Source organism: Ochlerotatus camptorhynchus, unplaced genomic scaffold, assembly GCF_037179485.1.
Source record: "Ochlerotatus camptorhynchus isolate MF236.1 unplaced genomic scaffold, CSIRO-AGI_Acam_v1.1 ptg000487l, whole genome shotgun sequence".
Taxonomy (NCBI): Eukaryota; Metazoa; Arthropoda; class Insecta; order Diptera; family Culicidae; genus Ochlerotatus; species Ochlerotatus camptorhynchus.
Window position 1 is genome coordinate 183915 of NW_027040972.1, and position 12496 is coordinate 196410.

The window sequence follows — 12496 nt, forward strand, 5'->3', positions numbered from 1 at the left end:
TTATAAATGTTACCATGGCAAAGTCTCTTCATTTTTTCAGTCCATCTAAACTTATTAACAAACATCGCGATTCATAAGTGGTAATCTCGTCCAACCTAATTTTCGAAGGGCAAACAACAAAAACTGTTTTTGAACAGACTCAATGCGGTTTATATATGTATCCTGATACGGAGCCCACACTACGCTACAGTATTCAAGAAGAGGTCTCACATAGGCCACATACAATGTTTTAATAGTGTAAGGATCATTGAAGTGCAGACTAAATCTTTTGATAAACCCTAGCATGTTACTTGCTTTATATATAATGTTATTGTAGTGATCAACAAATGACAACTTAGAGTCGAGAATAATGCCTAAGTCCCTTACTTGATTACACCTTTCAACTGTTTTCTCACCAAGGGAAATTGTGTCATTTACTATGGCATGCTTTCTTGTAAACGATATAGAATTACATTTACTAACGTTAATCTCTAACAAATTCTTCTTACACCAAGTGTAAAAAATGTCAACTTCTTGCTGAAATAGCTGCATATCAGATGCTTTAGATATTTCCATGAAAAGTTTCATGTCGTCTGCATATATTGAAACATGAAGCAGCTTCAAAATGTATTCTATCCCTAATAAAAAATTACCATAAACGAACGATAACCTAAATCATTGAACTATTCCACAAATGGTTTGGATGATACCTGGAACACGTCGTTAAGCAAATTAACCATAACATTTTTATTAGGGATATCATTGACAAATAAGATGAATAGTAGTGGACCAAGATGGCACACCAGATGTTACATGAACGACAGACGACAATTTTCCTTCAAATCTTACTCTTTGCGTTCTCCTTGACAAGTATGACTCGATCCATTGCAGTAGCCTGGTATTAAAACCTAACTTGGACAACTTGAAAATCAACAGTGGTATATCCACTCTATCGAATGCTTTACTAAAATCAGTATATAATGTTTCTACGTAATTTCCCTTATCCATTACATTTAAAGCATATGTTACAAAATGTATCAAATTAGTGGCTGTAGATCGACCTTTAACAAATCCATGTTGTTTACTTGTAATGAGAGATTTAACTTGGGAAAATATGTTGGCATTAATGATGGACTCGAAAAGTTTAGGAATAGTAAATAATATAGCAATCCCGTGATAGTTTGTGATATCCGATTTTTTCCCGTTTTTAAAAATAGGGATTAAGAAAGATTCCTTCCAAATTGGAGGCAGCATACTGGCGTTTAACGATGAATTAAACAACCAAAATAAAGGCTTTACTAATTCATTTGAAAGTGTTTTTAGAAGAATAGGTGGTAAACCATCTGGACCAGCGCCTTTTGACGTATCCAAGGACTCAAGAGCATGCAAGATTTCTTTGAGGGATAAATTGTTAACTGTAATATCTGTCATTGGCTCCGGAAGGCATGAAAAATATTCATAATCGCGATCATTCTCGTCATGAGTTGTGTAAATGTTCTGAAAAAAGTCCGCAAATAAATTACTGATCTCACCAGATGTGTTCCCGGTTCTGTTATCTAACTGCATTTTAGAAGGAAAGTTCTTCGATTTTTGTCTCTCTTTAACATAGTTAAAAAATGATTTTGGATCTGTTTTAACATTATTTTCTACCTTGGTATTATGTTCTTCATATGCATTTTTCATTTCTTCATTCAGTTGATCGCAGACTTCTAGATAAAATGTAAGATTTTCTTCACTATGATTTCTTTTATAAATCTTATGTGCTTTCTGTTTCCTATTTTTAAGATTTATAATCTTTTTATTGTACCAAACTGGTGTCTTGGACTTTGTGGGTTTGCTCTGCTTCAAGGGTACCGTCTGTTGCAGAATTTTATAAATAATTTGATAAAATGTGTCCACTGCCTGTTCTATGTCAAGATTACGTATTGTAGTTTGCCAGTCAATACAGGCTAATTTTTCTTTGAGAAGTACATAGTTTGCTTTATGAAATTCGAAGTATGTTTCAGATAAATTGTTATCCAACGTTACCGTTTTTTCATGTATGAATATGGAGTATTCAATAGCAGTGTGGAACACTTCGTTTTTCCAAAGAGGGGTGGGTGACTCTGATACCCAGAAATCATCAGTCATATTAGTGAATAACAAATCTAAGTAGCAGTTATTTTGATTTTTTATGTGATTTATTTGGTTGAGTCCTATTTCTGCACTTTTGTCGAACAGAGTACGAAGTGTTTCATTTTCTCCTATAATCGGTATCAACAAAGATTCGTTGTCGTCATCAACAATAAAATTCACTGAGCGTTGGTTAAAATCTCCGTATATGTGAACATTTGCTTCCGCCTCACATTTCGAAATAATATTTTCAGCTAGTTTAAAAAATTTTTCGTATGAATCTTGCTTTGCATATTCTGGAGGAAAATATACTGTCGCAAAAATATGAACTTGATCTCCAATGAAACATTTGACCCAAACGTGATCAAACTCCTTACACTTACAAGATGATATTTGTTCAGATTCATAGTCAACACTAACTGCTACTATGACACCACCACCACTTTTTTTGTTGGATAACGTTTTATCACGATCATCCCTAAAAACATTGAATCGATCACCGAAAACTTCTTCGTTCTTTACTCCAGCATCCCAGCTGGTTTCTGTTGCTAAAATTGCATGAAAATTGCATGCTGATACTTGTTTATAAATTTCGTTCACTTTGAAAGCACTTTTCATTCTGTTAAAATTTTGGCAATAGATGAGTAGCTCCTTGCTTTCATTTGTACATTGCGATGTTGTATTCCCTGAACACTTAAAACTATTAAAATTAATTACCTCTTCTTCTTGGTCCTGAGAGGTCGTCAAATCTTGAAAATCGGTCGGTTCTGCAACACTGTTGTCATACATACACCCTATCGGATAATGTAGGATTCTTTCACAATTTATATTTATTTATTTACTAGCTGAGTGTGCCCGGTCTTGCTCGGGATTCAATATTAGCTTGAGTTTATGCGCCGATTTAAAAAAAAAGCATGCTATATTGTACGTAGCCCCCCCCCCTTATTATCTAAAGGGCTACCCCCTATGATTATCTCCTTATACCCCCACACTCGCCCCCCACATGCCTAATTTGGTTCCATTTGCTTGATTAGTTCTCGAGTTATGCAGAAATTTCTGTTTCATTTGTATGGGAGCCCCCCCTTACAGAAGGGGGAGGGGTCTCAAACCATCATAAGAACCTTCCACGGCCCCAAAAACCCCTGTATTCAAATTTTCACGCCAATCGGTTCAGTAGTTTCCGAGTCTATAAGGGTCAGACAGACAGACAGACAGACAGAAATTCATTTTTATATATATAGAGAGATAGATAGATAGATAGATAGATAGATAGATAGATAGATAGATAGATAGATAGATAGATAGATAGATAGATAGATAGATAGATAGATAGATAGATAGATAGATAGATAGATAGATAGATAGATAGATAGATAGATAGATAGATAGATAGATAGATAGATAGATAGATAGATAGATAGATAGATAGATAGATAGATAGATAGATAGATAGATAGATAGATAGATAGATAGATAGATAGATAGATAGATAGATAGATAGATAGATAGATAGATAGATAGATAGATAGATAGATAGATAGATAGATAGATAGATAGATAGATAGATAGATAGATAGATAGATAGATAGATAGATAGATAGATAGATAGATAGATAGATAGATAGATAGATAGATAGATAGATAGATAGATAGATAGATAGATAGATAGATAGATAGATAGATAGATAGATAGATAGATAGATAGATAGATAGATAGATAGATAGATAGATAGATAGATAGATAGATAGATAGATAGATAGATAGATTCCGTGAACATAACATCCGATAACATCCGTGAACATAACATAAAGTGAACATGGCTTCAAATATCAACTGTAGTCAAAAACATAAAAAAATATAATTCTATCAGCTCCATTGGACATCCATCATCCGAAGCAATCCTCGTCGGCAGTGGAGAATCGAGAAAAAAAAAGGATACAGGTAGCATAATCCTTACAATTTAGTAGCAATGGAATGTTACTCACCTTTCACAATAACGAATCTCACTCGATCCATTAATGCAATTCAGTCAGTCTACGCTTAAATGTTGCCACAGTAGAGTTGAAGTCGAAGAGGATGTAGACTTCGTTGAACCTAGTCGACATAAAGCGGACAGGATCATGAAGGCCGTACAAGGAGTTGCGGGGCTCAAGCAGCAAAAAGTTCCGTTGGCGAAGTAATCGTTCAGGAACGTAAAGGTTAAGTTGACCTAGTAACTCCGGTGCGTCAGTTTCTCCTGTGAGAAGTTCATACCGTCTCTGCTCAAGCGTCTGCAGTCCCAATAATCTGCATCGATCTCCATATTGTGGTAGGTTTAACGGATCTCGCCACGGAAGGCGTCGTAGGGCATATCTCACAAATTTTCTCTGAATTGCTTCGATCCTACCAGTCCAGGATGACGGGCACCATACTACAGAGTTGGATTCCAGAATCGATCGCACCAGTGCGCAGTACAGAGACCGGAGGCAGAGAGGATCGGTAAATTTGCAGGATATTTTGACCATAAATCCCAGCTGTCGGTTGGCTCTACAGATAATATCGTTGTAGTGCGATCGGAAGGTCAGCGCTGAATCCAGGATGACACCAAGATCACGAACTTGAAGACAACGCACAAGGGACTGACCATTAATTGAATTATCATACGTAATCGGGTTGAGCTTGCGATGAAACGATATAACATTTGTGGATGCTCAACGTCAGCATGTTCCGGGTGCACCAATCAGCAAAACTATTCAGCAGCAATTGTAGAGCATAGCAGTCCTCGATACCTTTAATGATCATGTATATTTTGACGTCATCAGTGTAAAACACACGGCAGCCAGATGGTAGTACGAGAGAAAGATCGTTGATGAAGAGTGAGAGTAACAACCCAACAAACAATACAAAGTCACAAATAAGCATACACATTGAATAAATGCTGTATAACAATGTACAATGCTGAATAAAACAGGATGTCGAATTATGTGCTGAAAAAAGCTCATTGAGATCGATAGATGCGCCTTTATTCCGCCGTTTGCTCTGATATGATTAATTTATTTATTAAAAGCTTTATAAACGATGACTGTCTTCCTTATTCAGAACCAGAAGTTTGATCTAATAACAAACTGAATAATTGTAATTTGCACATTCATTGTCGCTTTAATTCGACTGTTTTCAATTGATTGAATAAAATACTTTATTAAACGTCTTATAAATGTTTTCTAGCTCCATTATTAGATTTCATTGCATTGCTTTACAATATTGCTGTATAAAGGTGAATACACTCTGAAAAATAGCTCTTATACCACCAAACAAACAATTCAGAGTCACAAATAAGCATATATATTGAATAAATGCTGTATAATAGTGTACAATGCTGAATAAAAAGAGTTGTCGAATTATGTGCTGAAAAAGCTCATTGAGATCGATAGATGCACATTTAATCTGATTTATTTACTTACTAAAAGCTGTAAAACTGTCAAATGTCTTCCCAATTCAACGCCAGAAGTTCGATCTAAGAACAAACTGAATAAGTGTAATTTGTACATACATTGACACTTTCATTCGACTGTTTTCAATTGATTTAATAACATGCTTTATTAGACGCCTAATAAATATTATCCAGCTCCTTTATTAGATTTCATTGCATTACTTTTCAATATTGCTGAATAAAGGTGAATACAGTCAGCATAATAGCTCTTATACCACTATGCGTCCATGTTGTAATCACATGATTTGTAAATGCTTTATAAACGACGTATTAGATTCATTATTCGACAACACTGATTCAGTCTTACAACAAGGCGAAATAAGTAGAGTAGTGGTTATCGTTTCCGCTTTCCAAGTAGAAGGTCGTGAATTCAATCCCAAGCACCCTTTTTTTTATTTGTGTAGAACATAATTAATTTAAATAGTAATTATCGATCACATGACTCACGATAATGAATGCATTGATTTAGTTTGAAATATAACCGAGCATCCTTTCTTTCGACTTGGAGATGTGAAGAGGCAACATTGGTCTCACACTGAAAATAAAATTTCGTATAAACAACGAAATCACTCGTTTGTTCTACGAATTTATTCGTTGTTTTCTGCAACGAAATGGATTTGTACATTGTATGAAGCTAGTTTTGTTAGAACTGCCACACTCGCTATCACTACACCCAACCAGCGGTCCACAAGTGTTGGTTGTGGAAACCGAAAAATGTGGGGTGTGTTGATGAGGATGGGTAAAAATAACTTCATCATTGGAAGGAATAAATATGACAAAAAAATAAAAATAGGCTTTAGACAGGACTCGACTTATGTACCTTGCGATAGTCAGATCTGTGCTTTAACCATGGCTCTATCGGTGCTATTAGAATAGGTAAAGCTAAAGGCAATAAGAATCAGTCCGCATCGTGCTCTCTTGCCGTGCGGATCTATTTGCTTTTTGCTGAAGGAAGTGTTACTACTACCTAAAGCTACAACAAATTTAAACAGCACTTTTCAGTGCTCAACCTGTAAACATTTTCTACCTTGTTCAACTCTTATTCCTCTTCGATCCTTGTTTGGACCCTACCCGAGGTAATCCTTCTTGGATATCGATTTGGAAAATTCCTCTTCGATCCTTCAGATTCTTATAGTAATCTGCTTGGAAGTCGATTTGGATAAAAATTTACTGCCGCCATGGCGCCTAAACGCAAAAGAAAGGGGCAAACTCTTGACCCCCCTTCTGATGAAATTAATTTGAGTAATCAATTTGATTTGCTCACGGATGATGAGAATGATCCATCATCCAAGAAAAATTCTAGTAAACTTTCCCGGCTTAATGCCAAGAAGGAAAAGATTCCCCCTATTGTGATAACCACTACCGATTTCCATGCTCTTCGCATGGAACTTTTGAATTTCGTGAAAGTTAAGTTTTCACTACAAATTGGACGTCGGGGTGAATGCCGTGTATTGGCTGAAACCTTGGACGGATTTAAATGTCTTCTCAAGTATCTTACTGAGAAGAAGCACAAATTTTTTACTTACGACACCAAAACTGAACGTGTGTTCAAGGTTGTCATGAAAGGACTGCCCAGTGGTGAATCCCTGGATCAGATCAAAGATGAACTGGCAAAATTACTTGGAGTTGTGCCACTCCAAGTAATCAAAATGAAAATGAAATCCCGTCCTGGCGATTCGCGCAACGGGATTTCTGTAATAAGACTTGTGATATCTTCCTTGACATCAACAATCTTGTTTGACGGTTCAATCTCGTCTGTTTATTCCTTTGCATTTCAGTTTACATGTCACTTAAATTCTACACATTTACATTTCTCTACACTTAGGTAGGAGGTGCCTGGAGTTGCTTCTAATCTTTGCTTAACCAATAAGGAATCGATTTGTCAAAGAGAAATCGACGCTAAAGCCAAACGAGAAAGAGAGTTCGGCGCCAACACGTGTAACATGATGCGCTTGGCGCTGGTCGTGCATATTCATGCGCACGCAATAATTTATTGATTGGGTAGAAGTGTCCTGTGTGGGAACTTTGTGTTATGATAGAGAAAGAGTCGTATTACGTTTGGTCTTGTTTTTTTGAAGTGGCAATAACATGGGTCGTTGTTCTACGTTTCCCACGTTACATGAGAAAAAGTGTTTGCAATAACTTAGCTTGGAGTGGAGGTTTATACTTGTACAACAAAGTCATCAATTATAAACCTTCACGAAGCTAATGGTCAGAAATATGGGAACATACGATTCAAAAATGAAGGCTTGGTTAATATTTGTAGCATGCATGTTTCGTGTCATTTGCGCTCAACCTAATTTCAAGTCATTGGATATGCTACAACCAAATATGCTACACCTTCCCCCTTTAGGAGAATGATGTAATAAAATGAAATCATTCGTCAAAGCTATTCTCCAAGAACCTCTTTAAAATTGCTCTTAATTTTTAACCCTAACCGAATTTCTCACTTCTTAGTTCAAGACTAAGAATTTTCACCTAACCCATTTTTTCACTTATTCTTTCTTGTTCATTATTTTTTTTTTATGGGTGTTAGGCTCGGTTGATACTTAAATTCTATAATTGTTCGTATAGTAGGTGTATAATTTTACAAAAATATAAATTTTTAATGTATTCAAATTTTAATTGTTCTATTTTTGTGAACTATTGTTTCTTTTTGAGATTCTCTATGTTTGATTTTACAGTTTGGGTTACTTATTTCGGTTACTATGAATGGTCCTATGTAAAATGGATCGAGTTTTTTGCGGTTTTCATTGCTGAGATATACAAGATCTCCTATTTTTAATTCTGTTGGATTAGTGTTTCTATTGCATACTTCCTGTCGTTTTTCCTTTTGCTGACAAGGATTTCTTCTAGCATTTGTGTTCGTATTTTGTAATCTGAATCTAAGTTCTTGTAAATATTGTTCTGGATTGTACATTGGTTGAACAAATGAAATGTTATCCTGTAAATCATGTGGTAATATAGCTTTTCGTCCAAATACAAGCTCGTAAGGAGTATAACCATGTTCAGTATTAGGCGTGGTATTATAAGAAAAAGCATAAAATTTAGTCCAATCATCCCAGTCAGAATGATGAACATTGGTAAAAGATCTCAGATACTCATTGAGACATCTGTGATTTCTCTCCAATGCTCCTATAGTCTGAGGATGATACGCTGTTGCAAATGTTTGTTTTATTTCTAATAGTTTACAAATCTGTTCAAATACTTCATTATTGAATTCAGTACCTTGATCAGATTGTAATTGAAAAAAATTTCCGTAAATTAAAATAAAATTATCAACTAATGCCCTTGCCATAACGGTGGCTTCTTTAGTTGGTACTGGGATTAGTACAATGTATTTTGTTAGATTACATTGTATAGTTAAGATGTATCGATTTCCGTTATCTGTCATACCAAATGGTCCTGCTGTATCAATCGAAAGTAATTCGAATGGTTTCGTAGGAGTTGTAGTTATGACAGTAGGTTCCTTAGTATGTCTATGAATTTTGTTAAGTTTACATTTTTCACAACTTTTCACAAAATCCTTTATGTCATTTTTCATATTTTTCCATGTAAAATGTTCTCTTAACTTAAGATATAATCTATATTGTCCAATATGACCTCCAACGGGTGTCATATGATTATTAATTAAAACGTTTCGTATGTCTTCTTCATTTTGAAGGAATTTCGGTGGTTGAAATAGTATTAATTGATAACTAGAAATGGCTCTGTTAGCGATTTCTTTTAAAGTTTCAATCGAAATTGATGTAAAAAGCTCATCTTCCAACGAGATGGCAACCATGGTTCTTTTATAGTGTTTCAATAACTTTTCGAGTTCTAGAAGTGCAAACTCTAGTGCTTGACTTCCATTTGTATTTATTTTGTACGCGCGCGTTAGGTTAATGTTAATTTTTCCTAAAATTTTTCTATAATTATGATTAAATAATGTCATCTTCAATTGATTATGGTGCACAACACAACCAATCTTAAGGTATTTTCTAACTTCCGAAGGATTCTCAGTTTGCCAAGCTGTAAGGTGATCAATCTCACAATCTGACATCGTTGAATTTTCGGATTTTTTCAAAATAGTGGATTTTAATTTTCTTGTCATGGCTCTAGTGTTGACCATGAGCACGGATAATGATTTTAGATCTTCTGAATTACCGGGTATGCGAGATAATGCATCAGCACATACATTGGATTTACCTGCTAGAAACTCAATATTAAAATCAAATTCTTCAAGGTCTAATCTCATTCTAGTTAATTTTGACGTTGGGTTTTTCATGTTGAATAAATAAACTAGTGGTCTGTGATCCGTTTTCACAGTAAATCGTCGACCATATAAATAAGATTTAAAATAATCAACAGCCCAATGAATAGCTGTCAATTCCTTTTCAATTATTGGTTTGTTTCGTTCTCCTTGTGTGAAACTCTTGCTAGCAAAAGCAATTGGTAGTTCACCTTCTGGATAACGCTGAGACAGAACTGCGCCACAAGCGACATCAGAAGCGTCTGTGGTAAGAATGAATTCTTTCGAAAAATCTGGGTATCGCAATATATGCGGTTCCATTAAAAGTTTTTTCAGTTTTTGGAAACTGTATTCTTGGATTTCTGTCCATTGAAATACTGTTCCTTTTTTCAACAATGCATTTAGTGGTCGTGCTACATCGGCAAAATTTGGTACGAACTTTCGGTAGTAATTACAGAAAGCTACAAATCTACGTACTTCATCAATATTTGTTGGTTTAGGATAATTCTTTAAAGCTTCAAATTTAGAGTCATCTGGAAGAATTCCTTTATCAGTAATTTTGTGTCCAAGATAAGTCACTTGATTCAAGAAAAATTTACATTTCGCAGGATTTAGTTTGAGATTGTATTGTCTCAAACGTTCAAATACTCTGGTTAAATTTTGAAAATGATGGTTTTCTGAACAACCGATGACTATTATGTCATCGATGTAAATAAATGCACATTCGGGGTTTAGCCCTGCCATAGCGATGGTCATCATTCGCTGAAAGCTATTGGGACTAATATTCATACCGAATGGTAATCTTTTGAAATGAAAATGACCATTAGGAGTGGAAAAAGCAGTGTACTTTCTAGATTCTTGATCTAACGGTATCTGGTGGAAACCAGACATTAGATCTAGTGTACTGAAGTACTTTGCTCTTCCTAATTGATCTAAAATTACATCTATTCTTGGCAGTGGAAATTTATCTGCCAACACCTTTTTATTTAATTGTCGAAAATCAACTACCATTCTCCATTTTTTGTTTGAATTATTGCCAGATTTCTTAGGCACTAAGAGAATTGGTGAATTATACGAAGAAACTGATGGTTCGATTATTTCATCTTCCAAAAGTTTTTGAATTTGTTTAGCCATTTCATCTCCTTGTGAGTGAATGGTCTTATAATTGGGAATATAGACCGGTACTTGGTCATTTAGAACGATGTTTTGAGAATAAAAATTGTTATGTGTCAATTTTTCATTTTCTAAACTGAAAATATCTGAATATTCTTCAATCAACTTTTTTAATGATGAATGAACATAAGCGGGAATTTCATTAAAATTAATTTGTGAAAGAATACTTTGAATTCTTTCCTGTTGTTTAGGTTGATTTCCTTTTGATTTGTTTACTTTAACATAATTACTTAAAGATTCACATTTAGGGTTGAAATTTGAAATTGCTACTTGTTTATGCGTTGTATTTACAAATTTTATATATGGTGAGTTAGCTGATACAATAGTGTTTCCACAGAAAACACCTGGAAGTATTTCTTGTGAAAGAACAATTGTATCTTCATTTACTCCGAAATGTGGTAATTTTCTAATTACTTCACATCTTGGTGGTAATATTATACTATTATTAATTTTATCTTCAATTGGTATAGAAATTGAATGGTTTTTAAAATTAAAATTTAATAACCAATTATCATAATCGATGGTACACCTGAATTTGACTAAAAAATCACGTCCAAGTATACCGTCTGTAGGTATAGGAAAGTTCTCATTAACTAACTGAAAAGCATGAGCTAATTTAAAATTATTATCAAATGTAAGATAAGTTTGAGCTTCAGCTATAGTTTCTGTGACTCCAGCTGTTACGCCTGTAATTTTTAGTTTTTTATTTAAATCTACTATTTGCATTTGAGGAACTTTTGTAACTTTAAATAAGGAAACATCAGCTCCACTATCTACAATAAATGTACATTTACAGTTTGTCATTTGGACATACAAAGTCACAAAGTTAACTGCATTCAAGTTTATTGTATAAACTGTTGTTGGGGTGTTGGACCCTGATTCGCACGGCATAAAAAATTTAAATTTTGCTGTGGCGTTCCTGCGGGAACTGCAATTTGTTGTAAATTTTGTGCCTGTGGAATTGCATATGGTCCAAAAGGCATATTTTGTACCACTGGTTGTACTTGTGCTGCGTTTGTAGCATACACTTGTCGAGGACGATTGTCCCGTCGACCAACTCTATTATAATAATTGTTATTGTTGTTGTTGTTTTGGTGTTGATAACGTCCTTGTTGTCTGTTATTGTTTCTATTGTTATGTTGGTTGTTTCTATCCCGTGGAGTACTAGAGTTGCCACCACGGTTGTTAAATCTACGCCCACGATTATTTCGGTAAAAATTATATTATAATTATATTTCTCTGTGTATTACAAGTCATAACTTGTGCAGAGTTTTGAGAATTTGTTTGTGTTGATGAATTATTTTCTTGCACTTTTTGTACAGCTTCTTTTATATTCGAAAAATTTCCTGCTTTCAGGATAAGCTTGGTTTCAAAATTGTTGACACCATTAATCAAAGCATCAACACCAGCTTTGGTCGCCATGGACTTAGCTACCCCATCCGGGATGCCTTGTCCAACATAAATACTTTTTAGTTTGTTTGTTAAATTATCAACTTCATCACAAAGACTGTTTGCGTCGCCTTTCTGTTTA